The sequence below is a fragment of the Lagopus muta genome, chromosome 4 (genome assembly GCF_023343835.1).
Source record: "Lagopus muta isolate bLagMut1 chromosome 4, bLagMut1 primary, whole genome shotgun sequence".
Taxonomy (NCBI): Eukaryota; Metazoa; Chordata; class Aves; order Galliformes; family Phasianidae; genus Lagopus; species Lagopus muta.
In genome coordinates this window covers 6,238,164-6,259,662 of record NC_064436.1, presented here as the reverse complement: position 1 = coordinate 6,259,662, position 21,499 = coordinate 6,238,164, and the positions used below count along the sequence as shown (strand labels likewise).

Below are 21,499 nucleotides of genomic sequence, written 5' to 3'. Positions count from 1 at the left end.
CATATAGAGTTTGGATCTCATTCAGTAAGAATTGAAGTCAGACAGAGAGCTGTGTCTTACGAGTGGCATTTCCACAGTTGTGCCATGTTTCTGGGTTTTGTAACATTCAGTTACTGGAATTTTCCTGTTGACTTCAGAGAAAGTTGGACTGGGCTCCTAATGCTTGGCACATGGAACATTTTATTCACGTTGTTGTCATCCGAAACATCAGGGCAGGGTTTTGGCTTTTTTTTTTTGTGCTTCCTCACATTCAGGTTGTGTTGCATTTGTTTCATAACACAGCTTATGTGTTACTGGCTCACCATCACAAAAGTCAAGCATACTGTTCCTACTTTGATATGCATCTGCTGATGTTTTATTAGCAGGAGGGTGAAAATATTACCGCCCTTTATGTGTCACTTCTTCCTTTGGAAGAGTCAGGAAAAGATTAATAAAGTTCGAGCTACTGCAGTAAATAGAGGTACTGTGATGCACACTGCAGCAATGTCTACAAATGCCTTTCAGCTCATGTTTACACAGGAAATTGAACTTTATTCTGAACTTATTGAAATTCGTAAGAGTTTTATTACCTTAGCTAAGTGGATTTGCATCAATGCAGCACGAGCAATAGAGACAGCAATGTTAGACTTGTGACTGCATACAGCCCAGGGTGCTCAGTAAAGGACAAGCTAATTGATCCAATTGATGGTGGGTTTTTTGTACGGTAGGTCTTTTTGGTGATTCTTCAACAAACTGGGAGGTTGCTTCCATCTCCCAGTGACTTTTTCCAGTGGGTAGTTAAAAGACTGCATTTTAATCTGTCTGCAGTTATTGATCCCATTGATCTCAGTGCCATCAGTTTGTCCTACTTGGGCTGTTTTGTTGAAGTCACATAAGGATTATTTGAAACAGTTCTTGGACATTCGCAAGTCATTCTCATCTGTAAAGGTGAATTATTGCAGCCCTTGGTCCATGTAGCTCATGCGTGCCCTCAGGAAAAGAAACTGGAGTTTTAAGCACTTTAAGAGCAGTAGTAGTAAGTAGGCAGATGTCCTTTTTGTCTTGAGAGTTTCTATATTTTCCGTAGATTTCTGATTAATCTTTGAAAGCAGAAAGAAATATCACCACAAAATATCAGTCTGTGTGAGGAAGTGTAATTGTACAGTGCTAGTGACTGAAGAGGCTGGGTTGTATTTGCAAATGCAGCTGTCCAGTCTATTTCATAGACGAAGTGAGCATAACCTGCAACATTGTAACTGACCTTTGTATTGGGAAGTTGCAAAAGGTGGACACATATAAGCAACACTTCAGTTATCTGTAGCGAGCTTTGATAAATTTCCGTGTCTTCGTGACATCCCTCTTTCCCTTCCAAAATAGAAAACTGTAAGAAACCATTTCCATTAACAGCTTGCTTCGTGATGCACCAAACTTAACAACAGCAGATACGAGTTACCATGTGGATAATAAAAGCCATATAACTGCACCCTAGGGAAGAAGCCTCAGAGAGTTGATTATTTTTTTTCCCCTGCTTCTTTCTCTCTGGAATACCACAATAACTGACAGATCATTTAAGTTAAAGGCTTACTGTATACCTGGGAGTTCTTCAGAAGGTTTCAGTGTGTCTCACAACATTTACAACGAAGTCCTGAGCTTGTATTCATTGCTGCAGTTGAACTGGAGTTTTGCTTAAGTATAGAAAGAATATGGGACTTGAACTGATATAGCCTAAAGTTACATCAGTTCCTTTTAATTCTCCTTTGCTTTTCAGTTTTCCTGGATGTGTTGAGTCATCTGATCAAATGTTGTTGTTGCAAAAAGTGGTAAATTTGGAATGACTTGCCCAAATGCAGTGGAAGGTTGTATCTTTCCCACACAGTAGCTGCACTTTACAGATATGTAGCACAGCAAAGGCTTCAGGAATACGGTGTAGGAAAATAATTTGGGTCTTGCCAGTTCATATCCTCATTTTCTGTTATTAGAAGCAGCAGTTTTAATAGTGCTCTTGAGAGAAGCACTTCCTAGTTCCAAGGCCTGCACAGGAATGCTGTGCCTGCCCAGCTCCACACTGGATTGCGACTTCTTTTTGCACTGTTTCTCCTCTCTACTTCAGTTTGCTGTGGAACCCAAATGGGCTGCATGGATTTGGCAGCACACCTAAGGTCACTGCTATGGCTCCAGGCTATAACATTTGCTTTGTTTAGATACAACATGAGAGCATTAGTCTTTAATTAAAGTGACTGTGAAGAAAACCTTGACTAAGTCAGTGTGAATGCCTTGGCATCAGAAGACAACTATAAGTATCCATAATGTGATTTCTTTTTTTATTATTATTTTTTTTAAAGAGACTGGGAATATTTTCCTTACTACAGTCCTGTTTGAAAATAGATTTTTACTTTTGTTGCTGTCTTTGTGTTTGCCATGTTAAACCTTGCAGAGATGAGGCTTGTCAAACTGATGAATCCCTTGTGTAATTTCTGCAGACTTCCCTGGAGCTTTTCCAGTGCTATTTCAGGAGAATCTCAAATGGTGCATAACAGCTTTCCCTGGTTGGAGCTCTCTTGTTCTGCGTACATGGAAAAGATGACTGTAACTTGGTCTTTAAGCCTTTGGCTGTTCTATGAGCCATGTTCTCCACCAGGCTTCACAGTGTGTATTACTGGCATAAATGTAATAGTGATTAAGACTGGTGTCACATTTTGTGTCTCATCACAATCAGTTTGGAACAACAGGACTGGGATCCACCCATAGTCTTTTTATGAGGCTAGTTAAGGTGTTTAGCCCACCAGTGGCAGCACCCACATTCTGTGAACTAGCACTTCTAGCAATTAACTGCTAAAAAGTCCTTGACTGATTTCATTAATTTTACGATTAAAAGGGTAACATATACCTAATGCACCTCTCTTTTCATGAAGGGAATTCAGCACAGTTGTCCCTTTCCTCCTTTCCCCAGTGGCAATCTGTTACATAACAAAACAATTCCCAACTTCATGTTCTTTCCTCTCTAAGACTCCTCACCTCCACTCCTTGATGCTGAACTGATATATCCATCAGAGAGAAACCATTTTGCCTTTCTTTTTTTAACAAAACCCACTGGTGAGCATCTCAACTGCTTGGACTTCAGAGGATATGAACTTCAGGTCAATATGAGTGGCAATGAAAAGGCTGCTCAGGAGTGACAACAACTTCATTTTTGCCTGTCAGCAAAGAAAGAGTAAAAGGGAAGAAAGGAGAAAGACTGATCAAATCTGCATGTAAGAACAAATGAATGGACACATCCTTTCTTCTCTCTCATAACTGGGTTGTGAGCTCATCAAGTATCGGTGAGCTTCTTCCAGGAGAAAGAAGGAAAGTCTGTAAAATTTAAAGTACTTGAAAACTTGAAAATTATTTTTGTTTCAGGAAATGCTTTGGAACATTTTATATCTACACTTATTTCCAAGCTGCAGTAAGGAAGTGGCAGCACTCCTTAGACTCACTTGTTTCTCTACAGAAAAATGGAGTGAACACTTCAGGCTGAGGTGTTAATTTTTCTTCTCAACTACCAACTTGGCAGGTCTGGTACATGTAATTTCACAGGTATAGCTAAAAGCTTCCTGTATCATCATTGCAGATGTAAAGAAATAATGACAAATCAAGAATCTCTCTAATTTTGAGAGGCATAATAAGATTCAATAGCTCATTATAGCGGAGGTTTTGGCTTTGTTAACATTCATTTGTGTGGGATCATCTCAATTCTTTTGTTTGCTAATCCCCAGTCCAGTTAAACATTATTTGAATGCAGACCTGCTTCCTGATATGAAGATTCCTGGAGATAAGTTCTTAACTTAAATTTGTATTTTTACTTCAGTTCATTTACTCCATATCTTAACTGGAGTTAAAATTTGACCTTGGAAGGCGCACAGAAAGATTTTGTTTTTCAATCCCAAAATTCATCTTTCAGTCACTAGCTCCAGTTGCTGGCTATTCAAACAAATGCAGTTTTTGGAAGAACTGAAAATGAAGAGCGACTTTCCACAGAGCCATAGAATCCTTGGAGTTGGAAGGGACCTCTGAAGTCCATGTATTCCAACTCCCCTGTGATGCACAGGGACAGCACAGCTACATCAGGCTGCCCAGGGCTTTATCCAGCCTCGCCTTCAAAGTCTCCAGGGACAGGGCATCAAGCACATCACTGGGCAACCTGTTGTTCCTCACTGTCAGATTTTTCCCTTATATCCAACCTAAATCTACCCTCTTTGAGCTTGAAGCCATTCCCCCTTATTCTGTCCCCACAGACCCAGCTAAAGAGTCTGTCCCCTTCTTCCCTGTAGCTCCCCTTTGGATACTGACAGGTTGCTCTGAGGTCACCTCTCAGCCTTCTCTCCTCCAGGCTGAACAGCCCCAGCTCTCTCAGTCTGCCCTCATAGGAGAGGTGTCATGCTATATCATTCTCACAACAGCAGATTTGCTTAACAGGCCTTTTTCTGTAGTGAAGAGTAGAAAAAAAAGGGCTAATAAGAGTGCACACAACTACTTTCCACAACTTCTAATAGTCGTTGCAAACAGTTACTGGCAATGGCTTTATCTCTCGCTCACAGCTTTGATTATTTAAAGAGAAATGCTGCTATCAAAATAAAATCCACAGGTTTAGGTGCAGTGGGTATCCTACAAGAAGTTTTAAATAACTCACTAATTTTTCCATTACCATTTTCCTTTGCAATAATATCATTGATATCATTATGATAAAATGATGTTGATAGCAGTGAGTCAATAAAAGCAACAAGACAACCCACACTATCTTTCAAAATCAAATCAAGCAACTCATACCAAGGGAAAAACGACTTCATATTTCTCTCGTTGGTGTAAACACAAGTGGATTCGTTGCTATAAATAGAGCAAATTAGTGCAAATGAGAACATAATCAGTCTTAAAACATTCAATTGGTTTGAGCAGCTGCCAAATAAAATCACTTTATGTGCTGTATAATAGCTTAGGAAAAAAATATGCTGATGTGTTCAGTGTCCAATGTTCCTAAATTCATTCTTTTCACTGTAACATTAACATCATCTCTTCATAAAGGCAGCTGACAGAACAGCAGCTTTTTCCCCACACTGATAGAACTGATGCATCATCTCTAACCGTTACCACTACATCCATCTTCCTCATTCAATTTTGTTTTCTGGGATGTAAAATAAAAACGTTGGACGTAATTAAAATATTTAATAGCAACTCATCTAAGAAAAGGAAAGTAATATGGATTCATGTACTTCAAAATTTACAGCCTTCATAATTCTTTTCAATTTCACCAGTCAGAAAAGTAAAACTTCGCTGGTGATGTGCAAGAAGTTAAACATGAAGTATAAAGTATTTGGGAAATACATGAGAGAGCAACAGAAGCACGGAACTCGCTGAGATTTCTTGTATGGCAGCAATACAAAATGGCTGTGATTTACCCATTAGTTCCAGAAGCCTGAGAAAATAAGAAAATCATCAGGAAAATACTAGTGCAAAGAGAGGTCCTTCTCTGAGTGCCTGCACAGTACCAAATCAGTTCAAGAAGTGCTATTTTCCAAATGCCACTGCTTTTCTGGCAGCTGTTTTTCTTGGGTTTAATCCATGTGAATTGGTAAATCAGGTCTGGTTTTGGCTTGATGGTTTGTGAGTTGTTGCCTTGGTGTTAACTCTTGGAGAGCTTCTTGTGGAAGTTTGCATGGCACTCTGCCTAGCAAAAGAGGTGCTGGTTGTTATGGTCAGTAAGAAATAACTGGTAGTGACAACAGTCCACTGTAAATTCCTGGTGTGTTACTTATTAGATGTAACACCAAAGCCATAATATTTCAGACCATCTCCTGGAAAATATTGCATGTTTAACAGCCGTTAAGAGCTTGTAGTGTGTGGCAATGAGTTGATAGAAAATATATCTTAATCCCAGTGTCATCTTTGCACATTTTAATGGTGATATATACACTTGGATTGCAAAGCCACTTGTATTTCTGGGGATAAATTATTATTGTTATTACATACGTAGTTTCATAGTTGTCTCAGTTTCAACTCAAATTTTAGCCGAAATATAGTAACCATCCTTAATTGTGACTTGAAAGGAAGTACTGTAAATGACCTCTGAACAAGAAGAGAGATGCTGGATGAACTAACACAGCAAGTAAGAAACATTTTCATTTCAAACCACTGTTCCTCAAGCACAGCCTGTATGAACACCTCCAGAGAAGTATGGAGATTCAGCAGAAGTCCACCTACAATTTCAGCCAGGGCAGGCAGTTCTCCTGCAGAAGCACTCTGTTTGCTCACTTCCCCCTTTTTAAACAGCTAGGATGCTGTTAAACCACTGGTAATGTAATAAGCTGCCAATCAACCCTGCAAGCAATGTATAAATAATTGTGGACTTCTCAGAAAAGCAGGCAACAACAAAGCAGCAAATCAGTCCAAATAAATATATTTAGTATATATTAAAGAAACAAGTGTGCTTAAAGGTCAGCACTGGGTTCAGCGAGGGCTGAGTGGCAGCTTGAAATGTGTATATTATTTCTCAAGATGGCAGGGATCACTGCAGAACATGATTCCATGGGTCCCTGTAAACCTCTCGCTCATATTTCGCCAGTAAGCTGAGTGACAGCGTAGCTTTGATTCCCTTTTATACAATGGAAGAATTATTTCCAGTTCTAGCTACTGTCAGAACATTCCTAATAGGGAGTTGCAAAGGAATTGGTAAAGTCCCTGGAAAGAAATAATGTTGGGAGTACAAGGGAAGGGTATGGGAGTACAAGTGAAGGGTAGAGTATGACGTAAGTGAGATTGCACCAATATTAGAGTACATTATTATTATTATCATCATTATTAAGGAAAGCTCCACCATTATGAGATATTCATTTACCCTGTGCTATTTCACATTAAATTGATTAAATCAAATCTCTACATCTTTATGCATATAGAATAGGATGGAAACCTTACGCAAAACGTGAAAAACAGTTATTTGCATCAGTAGTGAAAGGCACACACCTTGTATTCCTGATGACTAGTTAAATCCACCTGGGATAGGGATCGTTGTGCTTACTCCACTTTGATATCCTGGGAAGGAGTGAAACTTTTGTTTCTGCTATGGTAAGTGACTCACAGCAGTGGCATGTTGGAGCCAGCTTGAGTCTGCTCAGGGCAGCTCCTAGCTAAGCGCCCACAAGGCCCTCCAGCAGTCTCCCCACCCAGCAGTGGTGACCTGAAAAGGAGCTCTTGATTTGGAGTATCCCTTTTACAGACATCAGTCTACCAGAATAGGGTATGATGGGGGTCCTTCACTTACTGATGCATTGTCAGTCCTGTTCTGTGGTTCTGTCAAGGCCACATGTGGGTGCCTTCATTTGGTCTGAGTGCTTTGACAGCTGCTTTGAAGGGCTCTTGTTCCGAGTGCATCTCTGGAGAGATACTTGATTCTTCCAAGACGAGTTAGCTTTTTCATGTAATGGCTGTTGAGTTGGGGATAGAAGCATGAGACCAGCCTTGGACATCTGTGATTGAAGCACAGTAAGGCATTTTTGAGTCATACAGCAGAAACATTGCTATTCACAAATAGTGGCCATGTACCAATCTGTTCTCAGTTAGTGAAAACTAAGACCATCAAGTAACTGCAATTTTATTTTATTATTATTATTTATTTTTTTTTCAGTGAACTTCACCTTCTATCTGTATTTTCTTTCCTTGTTTCTTCAGTTGATCACTTCTGCATCTCCCTAACTGTTGTTTCTTACTACAAGGACTAGGGAATTCAGGCTGAGCAGATTCTGGTGAGTCATTTTTCACTCTGTGAGGTCTGCCTTGCCCAGTTCCCATCTATGACTCACAGCAACTGTAAATGGTGGGGCGTAGGATTTTAATAGGACACATACCAAAATCTTTTTCAGAAGAAGTCCATCTGTTTTTACCACTGATTTCTTTATAAAGAATGTTTTGTTCCTTACTAAACACCAGTTCCTGGCATTGGCAAGTGCTACAGTACTGGACTGCAGGCACAGAAATGTTAGAACTGTACAAATAGTCCTTAAATAACACTTATTTTTTATGTAATTCTTATATATATATATATATTAAAAATATATATATTATATATATATATATATATATATATATATATAAATAGCTTTTACTGGCTTGGTTAAAACTATAAAACTTGGATATAGAGGAAAATAACTTTTTTCCTGTGGTTGAAGCAGAAGTGCCTACTGTTAATGTTTTTGTACTGTCTGAACTTCATAAAAGCTCATATTTGATGTATTGATCTTTTTTCAGTCTTTTCCCACTCCATTTATAAGTACACATTTGTGTGGACATGTGAAATTGGGATGAGCTTTTGCTGTCTTTGGGTAGAATCTGTGTTCTGAGGCTGTTATCCAGGTGACATGATAACACCTGTTTGGCTCTTGATACTGTGTGCCTAGGGAAAAAATCTAGTACATGAGGCACTGAAATACACATATAAATCTTGTGTCACTGAGCCATTTACTTGTATTTTGACATGACTTCTGGTAAGCAAATAATTTTTAAAAAGCCAGTTCAGTCTTTCTGTGCTTCTGTTTTACGAGCTCCTAACTTCTCAGAATTTTTTCTTTTGGCCTTGACTTCCATATCCTTGTCCTGAACTCCAGGGTGATTTTTGAAGAGCAAATCCAACACAAAATAAAATCCTATACTTGAAAACACAATTTAATTAGATTCTAGTCTTTGCAAATGCTGCTTCAGGTAAGAACAAGGTTCATTGGCAGGCTGGTTGAAAATCAGTTGGTGAGAATCTTCAGCCATCAGAGGTAGTGACCACTATGCAAGCAGGGGAAAAAAATAAGAGGCTGTTACCTGTAGCAGCAAATACTGTCCTGTAAATACTCCAGGCAGGTATTCACATGCGTGTAACTGTGTGCCCTGTCATCTGTGTATACCCACAGCAACAGGTAGAAGGACGTTCAACAGGATTATGGAAGGACTCCTACTAACCAACCTGGCCAGCTAATGCTGAGCATGCTGCTCAGAGCCAGGTTCTCTCATTCTGCTTCTGACTTCCCACAGAGCAGCTCAGGCCAACTCCATTTGGGGGAGCTAAGAGCTGGCAGGTTGTCTGATGAACATATCTCAGTGCTACCTATGGTAGTAGTGCTACTGTGTCTGCCTTTGAATGACTCTTTTTACTGATAAATCATTTCTGTCTGTTTCATCAATGACAGTTCCAAAATGCAGAGCAGTTTAAGATATTTGCTGGTCTAGTTATAGAGCTCAGGTTTTCTGAATTCCAGTTCAGTATTCGGTACTTTATTCTGATAGAGCTATGATATGCAAGCTGTGTGTTTGTGCATTCAGGTAGCTTTGGAAGTGTCAGAATCGCTTAGCAGGATGCTTGCATCCACACCGTAGCAGCTGATCATCTAGCAATGTTAGCCTGTACCTGCAGATGCAGTTGCTGCTGGAGAGACTACGTGCAAGGCATGAAGCCCACTATAACACAGAGCTTAAGCACATCAAAGGCAAATCATACAGAGACGTTTTCTGCAGGGAATAATGCAAGCCAACAATTTTCTTTCATATATGTTTCATATATAAACTACACAAAAAATCTGCCAAGTAGATAAAGAATCAAAGCATTGCTAAGTGGCGTGATTTGTTTGTCCTCAGTGGAGTTACACATACTGCAACAGAGTTGAATTCAAGTTGTTCCTAATACAGTCAAGTTTGCAGTAAGGAAGCAAAGATCTTTTCGTCTTAAGCAACATCTTCATTGAGACAGATAAATAAAAGATAGAATATTAATGAAAGAAAACAATATAGCCAATATATAATCAAAGATTAGGATGCTATGATCACAAAATAAACAAGAGAGTTAGGCAAAACAAACAACAATAAATAGCAGACTTACCCCATCCTCAGCTCACCCACAGAATACCAGCAAAGCAGATCACCCAAAGAGATCCTTCCCACCTGGTAGCCAGCTCTTAAATAGGTCTAGGAGCTTCCAGTAGCACAGGTGAATTGCCTTCAGCTGAGCTCCTCTGGCTGACTCATGGCTCGCCTCAGGTGATCAATCAGAGGTTCAGGCCTGACTCAGCAGTTCCCATTTCCCATACAGCTAGCAAGACTGCATGCTGCAGTCTAAGATCTTTAAATAATTTGCACTGACTTCCCCTTTTCCTTTTGAGGTGGTTTTTGTTTTTTTTTTTTTACTTCTTTTTAGAAATGTAACTAGGAAGATAAGCCTAGATAAGTACTTACAAAATACTATCTGAAGCTTCAGTACATCCCTTAAAATAATTACTGCAACATATACCCCAATGCTAACAATAAATTAATGCTTTTCCAGAAAACAATTAGCAGGAATGACAGAGAGAAATAAAGACAAAATGTCAGGAAAGGCCTTGATTCAGAGTTGCAGGACGTAGTGTAATGGGTGTTGTAGCCAGGTCGTTTTGTGAATCACCTCACACAAGAAAAGTTAGCCTAGCTTTTCTGGTGTTCTCCTTTAAAAGATATAAATTTAGCTTAGCTCAAAATGCATAAAATCCATTCACTGCAGAAATAACTACTGTTATTTGCCACACAAATATGTTACCTCTTGTTTGTGGATCTGAAAGAATTACACAAAAGTAGGTGTTTCTGGTGGGGAGGACATCGGGTGATACTGACTTTGAAAAATTGGTTTTGCCCGTGTTCATTTTGAAAATGAGCAGACAAGTTTTGGCACATTTAGAATAAGGAGTTCTGTTGTTGCTTGTGTTTGCTGCTGATGGAGAAACCTGTGACAGGGTTTGCCCAGCATGGCAGTGGCTGCTGGTGAGGCAGGCCATCCCTTGACTCTAAACCCACTTCTTTAAGTATCAGATTTGAGGATGGAGCTCAGATGAGCTGAGCCCATGTTCTCCTTTACCATTGCTGTTTGTCAAATGATGAAATCACAGATCTGGAGGGGTGGCTGCCCACCCACCAACCTCACAGCATCACAAATCAGCAACAGCAAATTTTTCTTTGATCCAGCAGGTGTTGACACTGAGAAATCGCTTGGTATATATTCAAACAGAATTACCGTTGGTTGTTTTTGTTTCTATTAAATACTTTGCAGGCATCAAAACTACTGGCTTTGATGTTTTCTATTAATGTAAGTGTAATGTATACTGTACATGAGAGACTGTAAACACTATTGTAAATCATCCATTACATTATGTGCTGTAATAGAGCTTGTCTGTTTATGTTATAGAAATTATTGTCCTGATAAACAAAGAGTGGCAGCATCTGCGAATAGTGTGCGGCAGGTTGTGGTTGTCCTCCCTTCTGCAGTGGATGTTCCATTTCCCTTTGGTTACCTTGTGTAAAATGCAACCCTGTGCCTGTGTATGTCAGTAACAAAACATCCCTGTAGTGTACCAGCAAAGATCAGACTTGTGCCTCCATCCTCCACATGTGAAATGAGTGTGCAGAGTCTCCTTCCAGTTGTCTTGCCTCGCCTTTTTAGCCCTTTAGTTCTTTGTCTTCTGGAACACAGTTAATATTTTATCCTGTATGTGTTTGTACAGCACAGCAGGGACATAGATCTGGGTTTGGACTGCATAAATAAATGGAGTAGTATGCATAAAAATCAGCATCAGCTGACGTATCAAAGGCAGATAAATAAACTGAGCAAAGGACACATATGTATGCTTGGAAGTAGTACCTTAGAACAACCCTTTTCCTTTAGCATTTTTTTTAATGGAACAGCAGCATGTTCTTTATTAAAGCCAATACTAAGCTTTTGTCTTTATTTTTGTTCTTCTTGGAGATCGATGTGGGATTTCACCCTTGCACGTGTGGTTTTACTTTGCTAGGTTAAGTTCTTTTTTTGCCTGATCCATTCAACTGACCAAACCGAGTTAGTTTTGAGAATACACTCAAAGCGAAGCATTTTTTGTATGATTTCTCTCATACAAGTTTAATGCAGTTTATAATTGGAAGAGGTTGAGTGCTTCCATTAATTCCGCAAAGTTTTCTCACCCATGTAGTCCAAAAAACCTAATATTTTGCTAACAGAATCAATCTAGGATTAATTAAAGTTTTACTCCTGAATCCACATCCCACAGAAAGGGAAACAAAGTCAGAGTTTTGGGGAGGCTTGGTTGACATTTGCTGTCCACTCCAAGCTTTAGGGATGATGGAGTGCTGGTGGGAATGTTAAAGTCTGCGAATCCCAGATATGCAGTTAATGAAAGAAGTGCTGTGCAGATCAGTAAGATGCCCCCATGGAATTGGTGCCTTTCTGTTTCTGTTGCAAATCACTTCCCCTGACAACATGGGCTGGGCAGAGCTGTGACGTTGCCATAATTGTCAAGAAGCAGCAGTAGAAGGAAATTTCTGAGCGAAAATATTGTTTGAGCCATCATTAATTCTAATGGAGGCTGAGGAGGACATTATCCAACCCAAACTGAGGAGGCCCCATCCAACCTGGCCTTGAACACCTCCATGGATGGAGCATCCACAGCCTCTCTGGGCAGCCTTTTCCAGCACCTCACCAATCTCTCTGTGAAGAACTTCCCCCTGACATCCAATCAAAACCTTCTGCTGAGCTTAGAATCAATCTGTAAGTATGTCTTGCAAAACATTCTCCCCACATTTTTCATCATCAAATTTCAGTGCAAGATCTCATTTGACAACATAATTTCCATATTTTAGTGCAATAAGGTTCAAAGTGGCTTTAATATGAGCACCTGTGATCAGCTCAGGGAGATGATTTGTAGTATCTGTTGAGTGGCCTAATAAAGCATGTGTGTGAATTCTTGTCTCTTTCGAACCTGAGAGAATGGCAGCACCCGGCCTGCCCTCAAAACGCTCCTGACTCCTGGGCAAAACATAAGCTCAATGCTCATTCCTGAGTGTAGCAATCTAATTCCTTTGCTTGGACAAACATTTTCAGAAGGGCCAGAGAAGAGGAAGAAGGCTGGAGAACCAATATCTTCCTAAGAAAAAGGTTATCAGTGTTTTAGAAGTGGAACATAAACCCTCAAGCAGATGTCCTGAGTGCTTCTGTGCATCAAACCAGTGAAATGACTCCGATGCTTTTAGTTTGCAGTGGAGCATCTGATGCACAGACTGCTATGATCTTGGCCACAGTGCCACTGAAATTGCCTACACATATCAGCCTCAGATTCGGTCTTTTGTACTCCGTAACAAAGATTTTCCATCATCTGATTCTCAAAACATTTGTATCTTTCCATAAGGGTTGCGCTGAGTCAAACTGGGGGGGAACAGACACCTCATCATCCACACCAATTAAAGAATTTCTAGAGGGAAGGAAATCCTGCCGTGGTGCCTGAGTCACCAAGCTCACATCAACAACTTGTTCCTACTGTGTGCTGACTTGATGCTTCCTGTGCTGCCACTAACACTGTGTGGTTTCCTATGCTCTTAGAAATGTGGAAAACTGTTCTGGGTTTCTAGCTGCCTTGCAGTGGAGATCTTCTACCAGAAGAGTAGGGCAAAGCTAAGAGATACAAATACGATCTTCCTGAACAATTTTTCTGAAGCAGTTCTCTACCACAGAATTTTCGTTTTAATTAACAGAAAATATCCCAAGATCTTACCAGTCGTGATTGTAAAGAAAGCTTAAAAATATCTTGCAGGCTTGCTTATATGACATCATTCAAGAACAGCTATTCCTGAGCAACACCACACGTGGATATTTTTATTCCATGGTTAGCAGGACTTTCTCATATTTAGCTTAACTCATTTTCAACATACATTAAGCTGAGCAAGAGCATAGTGGTTTGGGAAGCGAATCCTGAAAAATGCCTTCTTGTATCCCAGGTCAGCATGTCTGTTACTTCACAGGATGGTTTCAAGTAGGGAGATGAGGATTAATCATCCCAAACCAACTGCCAGCCCAAAGCGGTGACGTGGTTAGCATGATTGCTAGCAATAAGTAATATAAGAGAAATTTGAAACAAATTTACAGGTATGCATTATGGACTCTGTAGTTCATCAGAGACATGCTTGCGACTGAAACATGCAGTAATTTATCAGTAGGGGCAAGAGAAAATATTTACCTCTTGTTGACAAAAGTTGTTGTTCATTAGCCAGTCAGGCACGGAGCCTGGTACCTCATCTAGCAAAGAGATATTTTTCATCTCTACAGGAACAAAACAGAGCTTATTTTAGCAAAGTGGAAACGGGCATTTGACATACTGGATTAGGAGGAAACAAAATACGTTTTATGGACCCCCAGCAGGATTTTAAACAGGAGGTGGCTTACAGAGGTTATAATTCCCCAGCAGGATAAGACATTCTGCGGTGATAATCAGCTCAGATGTGTGTCACTGAAAGAGGCAACCTCTTCTCGGGAAAAATCTACCCCTGTTCACTGTACCATGAAAGAAAGAAACCTTTGTGATTTAAACCCGGTGTAGGTAGAAGGATGCTTTTATTTGCATCTTTCTTTAACTTATTTCATGGTAAGAGTGTTTTCCAAATAGCTGAATGATAAGACATTCCTCACCCAAAACCCTGCCATCTCTAAAGCCCTCAAACCTGTTAACCGTGGGCATCTGGGCCACTGGCTTCTGTGTTCTGCGTGTATCCAAGGGAGAACAGCTGTGAAGTGCAGACGGTGAGTGTACTACTGGGGTGTGGAGAGGAAGAGCTCTTTGTGATGGTGGATTAGAACTGATAACAGAACTTGCTGACAACCAGAAAAAAAACAACTGGAGAGTGCTCTTACAGTCGGTGGCCCAAGAGGAGTTTGCTACAGTCAGAACTGCTCCTGATTGGCATGAACTACAATTTCAGCACCTCTATTTTACTAGAGCAGTAAGAAATACACATCTAAGGATCAAAAGCTGGACTCTACCCCCAGTATGTAGACCACACAGGAGCAGTATTGGGGAAACACCTAAGCCCTGTGTAGGTGGCAGAAGTGTGTGTAGCAGAGGCAGGCCTTTCACAGAATCTCTGAAGACTCGGTGGTGGCGATTATGGATTGACTGAAATTGGAAGCAACTGTCTGCTCAAATGTTGAAAAGAAACAGGAAAGCCCAGAGTGAAAGAAACACAACCAAGAAGCTCTCTGACAAGCACTGCACCTTGTTTTGTGACATGCTGTACTTCTGGTTACCCATGAAATGAAAGGAGTTAATGTTGCCCAGAAGAGAGGAGCTCCATTCCAGAATTGGTTTTATTTTGTGTCAGTTTGTTCTCCATTAGCATATCTAAATTGTTTCCTTTTTGCTATTTTCTTGCGTTGCCTGGAAACATTTAGTAAGTTGTCAACTCTATAATATGGGCTGATTTAAGATTCATCTAGAACGAGCTTTAACACAAAAGCAGTCTGTTTTTTAAACACCCTGAGGATATTGAATTAAGGATTTGGTTTTTGTTCATCTGTTTTGTTGGGATTTTTTTTTTTTACTTTGTCAGGTTTTGAGCAAATAAGAATTCATTTTACTAGGGCAACAGCACTGAATATACCTTTACACTAAGATCAGCTCCTTGTCCTTTACCCTGTAGGTAAGGCAAAGGTGCCTAGAAAAAACCTTATGCCTTCTTCTGAGAGCCGGGCTGATGCTCTTGCATGTTTTATCTTAGAGGGGGCGGGTCTGTCAGCTTTTTGACTGCAAAGCTTCCAACACCTTGAGACAGACACACTGCTAAGGCCCCTCAGGATGCATGAAAGTTAATGATGAAAAGCGCTTCACCAGCAGCGGCGTTTCTGTAACACTGACCACAGGCCTCATGCCATTCTGTGTGAGGATGCACCGTGTCACACGTGTCTGCAAAGTATTTGTGTCTGGCCATCTAGAGTAAATATTGCATCCGTGTTTTTAAACGCCTGCCTCAATATGTGAGAATCTCCAACAGAAGTTCCTAAGCTTGAAGTAGGATAATTGAGACAATTCGACTGTATGAAATTGTTCCCAGGGGAATTTATGTTAATGGTAAGTCTCTTTAAAATGGTAAGTCTCTTACCCTTGAGTGTTTATTTTGCTTGTGGGACTGTTAGAAACATGTTGGTCTCTTCTCCAAGTACACATCACTACTCATAGATGGATGAAAATTAATAGGCTCATCATACCATAAAATCCACATTATTTTACGTGTTTTAGAGCAGTTAGTGTTTAAAACCCCAACTGTATTTTAACAACAAATCTTCAGTACTTGTACTGTTATTTCCCTGATTAAGTAACTACTAAGGAGATCTTCCTAGCACTTCAAGCTGAACAAGCAAGCTAGCTAACTGTTGTTCCTATCCATGCCAGTCGACTGAGATGAGAAGCAGTGCTGAGAAATCTCTGACATCTTATTTCAAACACAGTCGTATACGAGTGCTGCGTCCCACAGAGCTGGGCTCTGGAGATGGGCACATAAACAGCCTGCAACCCGCTCTGAATTTCCAAATCTTGGAATAAACAGAGAGGTAACATGCAGTAACGTGGAACGAAGGAGCAACAGCAGAGAAAAGACTGATGGGAAATACTGGGAAAGGGCCAACACCTTTTACAATGGTGCTATTCATATATATAAATCACATGTTTATGTGTTTCTCTGGATCTGGGCCTGACTGCTCAACTGGCTTTCTTTCAAGCGTCAAGTAAGTGCAAGAAAAAGCAGGAGACAAACTTGGACTCAGATTCCTCTGCTAGTGGGTGCAGTTTGGGCTTCCAAATTAGAAAGGCAAGTGCTAAAAAGGAAAGCTGCAAAAGGTCTGCAAAACAGAAGAGAGCAGACTTTGTGTCTTTGCACAGTGGTAGTTACGTGTTAGCATTTAAGACTGAAGATACATATTTAGTGAGCTGCTCTGCTTTCTATTCATCTTCAGTTTTGTCTTAAGCAAATGGGACTGGATGTGGACTAGAGACTTTTTAAAATGATGACTGAATTTGTCTGAAGCTGACTTCCATGCAGAGTAAGATCTGGAAAGTTTTCCTTAGTGTTCAAGAAACCCAGAATGACTAGTTTGAAAGATACTGAGGGCATGAGGAGGCACAACGGGTTGGTGAACAACCTGAGTGCTATGCAAAGTAAAATTAAAGAGCATAGAAGTCACGGCAGATTCTCTTGACATTCAAACTGTGTTGACATCAGAAGGCAAAATGAGGGTTCTTAACCTGCTGAATCAGAGACCCTGCTACCTTGCTTAATCTGTTCTTTTGTCAGGTAGCTACATAGTAGCCTAGAATCATTTATTTTCATATTTTCACAATGTTTGTGTGTTGCATAATAAAAATATTAGAGATGTAGAAACAAAATTGCAGTTTGATCTGTTTCATAATAAAGATGGTCATTTGAGTAAGAAAATTTCTACTAAATTCCTGGGTATCCCAAAACGTATTTTTCTGTACACAGATATACATGAAATTAAAAGGAGCATGTATCAATTGAAGGCACATCAATGTCACATAAGGAGTTGGTGAAACAAGCAGATAAGTGGATTAATGTGTAAAATATAATCCTTGAGCCCAAGAGATCTAACTAATGTGACACTGTACTATGTTTTGTAAGCATAAATAAAATATCACACAATATATTAAAGAATGCAGTGCTTTGTACTGCAGAATCTTCCATTCTCTTCCCAACCTCTTAGCCATAATCATAAGTCATTTATGACAAAAATCAATGTCTTACTTTTCTGATGGCTTTTGTTCACTGTTCCTCAGGACTGTTTTCTATCTTTTCTCTAGAGGGTGTTTAGAATTTAAGCTCCCTCTCTCTGCTTGTTTATTATGTATAGTGCCATTCATTTTCCAAGTGACCACGGTGCCAAGTTCCAGCTTGGCATTTGCGGAACATTTTCCTTTCACTCCCTTGAGAATGTGTGCTTTGGCTGCTCTGTTGCCAGCAAATTCTCAGCACTCTAATGAAGTGGTGTGGTCTAGGCTGAAGTGGGCAGAAACACTACCAGCATCTCTCTCACTGTTTGCAGCTGCTCTGATGATATCTTTGGAAGGAAGAAGTGTGAAGGAAGACTTACTGATTCTGTATTTGAATTAAATCTCTCAAATGGCATGGACACAGCACAAAAGTATTCAAGAATATGTTGTGTCCTATAGTGAATTCTTAAGAGAAAAATGCACTAGGCCAGACTTAAAAAAGATTAAGTGATTCTGTTCTAGTAAAAATGACCTTTCATAATCCATTAGATGGTAGGTCATTGCAAAGGCAAGAAGCCTCAATTGCAGACTGGGAATTCCCAGTGAAATTTCTTTCCAAATAGGTCACCCACTCACGAAATCACTTGTGATCAATACAGCTAATTGACAGAGCCTTAAAGCCTTTTGTGCAGATACCCGAGGCAAGCTGAGGACAAACACCTTCATTGAGAAAATGTTGATTGTTCCCGGATATCCTGTGTTTGTTCTGCAAATTGCAAATACAATTTAAGTCATTGTGAGAAGAAAGCGTTGTAATTAAGCGTTGAATTTGTGTTCTCTTAACCCTTCATTACTCGATCTTCAAAGGTTTTTAAAAAAATCTTTTAAAAATTTCTTTTACAACACAACAATAGATCATAGAATCATAGAATCACAGACTCCTTAGAGTTGGAAGGGACATCTGAAGGCCATCTAAACCAGCTCCCCTGCAATGAACAGCAGCGACATCAGGCTGCCCAGGGCCTCATCCAGCCTAAGGACAGGGCATCAACCACAACACTAGGTAAACTACTCCAGAGCCTCACCAGCCTCACTGTCAAAGATTTTTCCCTTGTATCTAACCTAAATCTACCCTCTTCAAGATTGAATGTGCTCTCTTTGATCTCTTTAATCTGTTGTTTGAAGTGCAGCTTGAAGGTCAAGACATAAACCCAAGAATCATATCATTACAGAATAGGAAACTGAAAAAGGGCACAAGGCTTAAACAGGCAGTGCTTTTGAATCTGTTAATCTATTAATTTATGTTGAGGTGTCCAGCTTCTGCACATCCTTCTTTAGAACAGAACAGTTCTACCTAACTGCTGGCAGGCCTCTGGGAGAATCTTTATTAGGTACAGTATAAAAGCAAGCTCACCTTTGCCAGAGCTGCTGAGGTGCCCCTTCTGCTGTGTGTTTGCAGCAGCAGCCTCATGAAGAAACAACATTGAGTGTCCCATGAAGAACTACATGAAGTGCTAGAACAAATGAAGAAGGGTACATGGGTCGCAGTGTCAAGCCAAAAGGGATAAGTGAATTTTAGGGAAAGGCTCCAACTCTACCAGCCCAACACAGAGCCTTTCGTTACATTTGCAGTGCCCTTCTCTAGTCAGACTCAAATTTCAGAGGCAGTACTATCACTTGGACTGTGCAGTTTGGGGAGTGTGTCATGTGTCACTATCTGTAATCATATATACATTGCCAATTTGCATGAGGTGGCATAATATTTGCCTCTTTAAAGTATCACAGGCTACCCTGAGCAGCATCATTAGCTTCTGTCTGATAAGTGACTATTAATTAGTGGGAGAGACAAGTTTCAGTGCTGTGATGAGCTCTGCCTTTGGTGATATTTCAGCTTGTGCATCAATTTTAGAAGGAAGACCCCCAATACTTTTTCTTTACTTCTGAAAACACTCGTGTACTCTAGAGGTTTTCAGTCCCTCATTCTCTACTGAGAAGTGATGGGTTCTCTCTAGACCAATTTTTCTGAAACTGATGTATAGTAGGAGCACCATTCTCAGTGGTGCTGTATCACATAACGTTGGCTAGTGCTCCTGTCTGCAACAGGAGTTACAGCACCAAGGTAAGTATATTATATATTCTAATAAGTAACTAGTATTCTAATGCAGACTATGCAAACAGAGATTCGGAGCTTTTAACCTAATTTGTGGCATATATATTAAAGAATGTGCTCTATGCTTAGTAGAGATTACACAGGGGTTATAATATGTAGAAACTGTAGTTCCAAAAGGCAGTATTTTTCTGCAACAGATCACTGTCATTTTACTGCATACTTATACAAAACTTTCTGGTTTAAAGGGTACAGAAAAAGAACTCACTTAAAATGTAGTTATCAGCCTCTGTAGGAAAAAAAAAAGCATTTAACAGTGCATATGAAGTGCACATCATTTATGTAGTATCAACAAACTGCAGTCTCTTCTTTAGAGAGGCCTTTGCACTTGGCAAGCTATTCAGTGAGCAAGATAAACCAATACAAATAGTGGATAGTTAGTGTACAGTTGCAGAACTGTGCAAGTGTGTTAGTCCATCAGGGATGGGAAGCTAAGAAAAACCAAATGTGTTATTTAAGGTAGGGATGTACCATATGCAACTGGTTCTGAAGAGAGCAAACAAAAGAACATAGCATATTCAATACCAGCGTGTGACTGAGGATGCTTCTATTTCCCATCTACCTTGGGAATGCTGTCTGCATCTGGTCTGTCAATGCTGTTGTGCAGAAGTACTTCCATTTATTGATTAGGTCAGCATGCACCAACCCAGCAGTAGTTAATTGCATATCTGCATAATTAACATTGGATTATACAGAAGGATATGAGCGATCCTGCCTCAAAATAGCAAACTGAAATAGAAATTATTCGGATCCTCTTATTTTGAAAAGGAAGGAATTTTAGAGCAAGCAAAACAGAATCTAAAAAAAGAAAAGCAAAACACAAGAAACGTATCAAAATGGAGTGCTACCCTGGGAGAAGAAAGCAGGAAGATAAATCTCCTTCGGTAGAATATTGATTTTTATACAGAAAGAAGGCAGATAATACTTAACCAAAAAGAAGGTGCCAGACGAGAAGTGTGCTTGCAGCAGACCCTGATAGCTGCAGTCACCCGAAGAGAGCCAAAAAAAGGGACCAGCATTACCTTGCTGATACAGGCCATTCTGAGAGACACTCTCAGACTGTAGTTTTCTGTTTTTTGTCTTGATTTACTTTGGGATTGGGAGTGAAAATAACATTCATTTCAGGAATCTACCTTTTCTCCTTTTGAATATGTTTTAAAAACATGAAAAATGTGATTATACAAGTTAGAATTTGGTGTACTTCAATGGTAAAAGCAACTCCGGATTTTTTGAGAGAGGAAAAACGTTTTCCATCTTAATCTTAAATTTCTTTTCATTAACAAATCAATTTACTTATCATCTTCTCCTGAAGCTGCATGCTATTGCATGCTGTATAATCAAAGAATATTAGGATGCAATAATCACAAAATAAACAAGAGAGTGAGGCAAAGCAGACTACGATAACAAAAGAGAATAAACAGAAAGCTTACCCCTATCCTGGGCTCACTCACAAAACTCCAGCAGAGCAGATCTCCAGAAGAGATCCTTCCCCCCTGGTAGCCAGCTCTTAAATAGGGCTAGGAGGGGTGCAGCCAGGCTCCACCCCCTTCCTGCAGCACAGCTGAATTGCCTTTACCTGTGCTCCTCTGGCTGACTCAGTGCTCACCTCAGGTGATCAATCAGAGGTTCAGGCTGTGGCTCAGCAGTTCCCATACAACCGCCTCTCCAGAAACACACACCATCATGGGGCAGATGGCACTGGGAACTCATGCTCTTGCCCTTCACAGCAATATGAATTCAGCTGGAAGGAAGGCAAAGGGGAACATCTTGATGCTGTCTATCA

General features: G+C 40.1%; 1 protein-coding gene across 1 annotated transcript in view; it reads right to left on the bottom strand.

Annotated features, from left to right (window-relative positions):
* Positions 1 to 21,167, bottom strand: part of LOC125691923 (histone PARylation factor 1) — a 45,184-nt gene extending 24,017 nt beyond the window's left edge. Inside the window, exon 1 of the mRNA XM_048941917.1 lies at positions 21,147 to 21,167. The gene's annotated coding sequence lies outside the window, so the exon portion shown is untranslated. The remainder of the gene's footprint in view (positions 1 to 21,146) is intronic.
* Between the last annotated feature and the right edge of the window lie 332 nt (positions 21,168 to 21,499).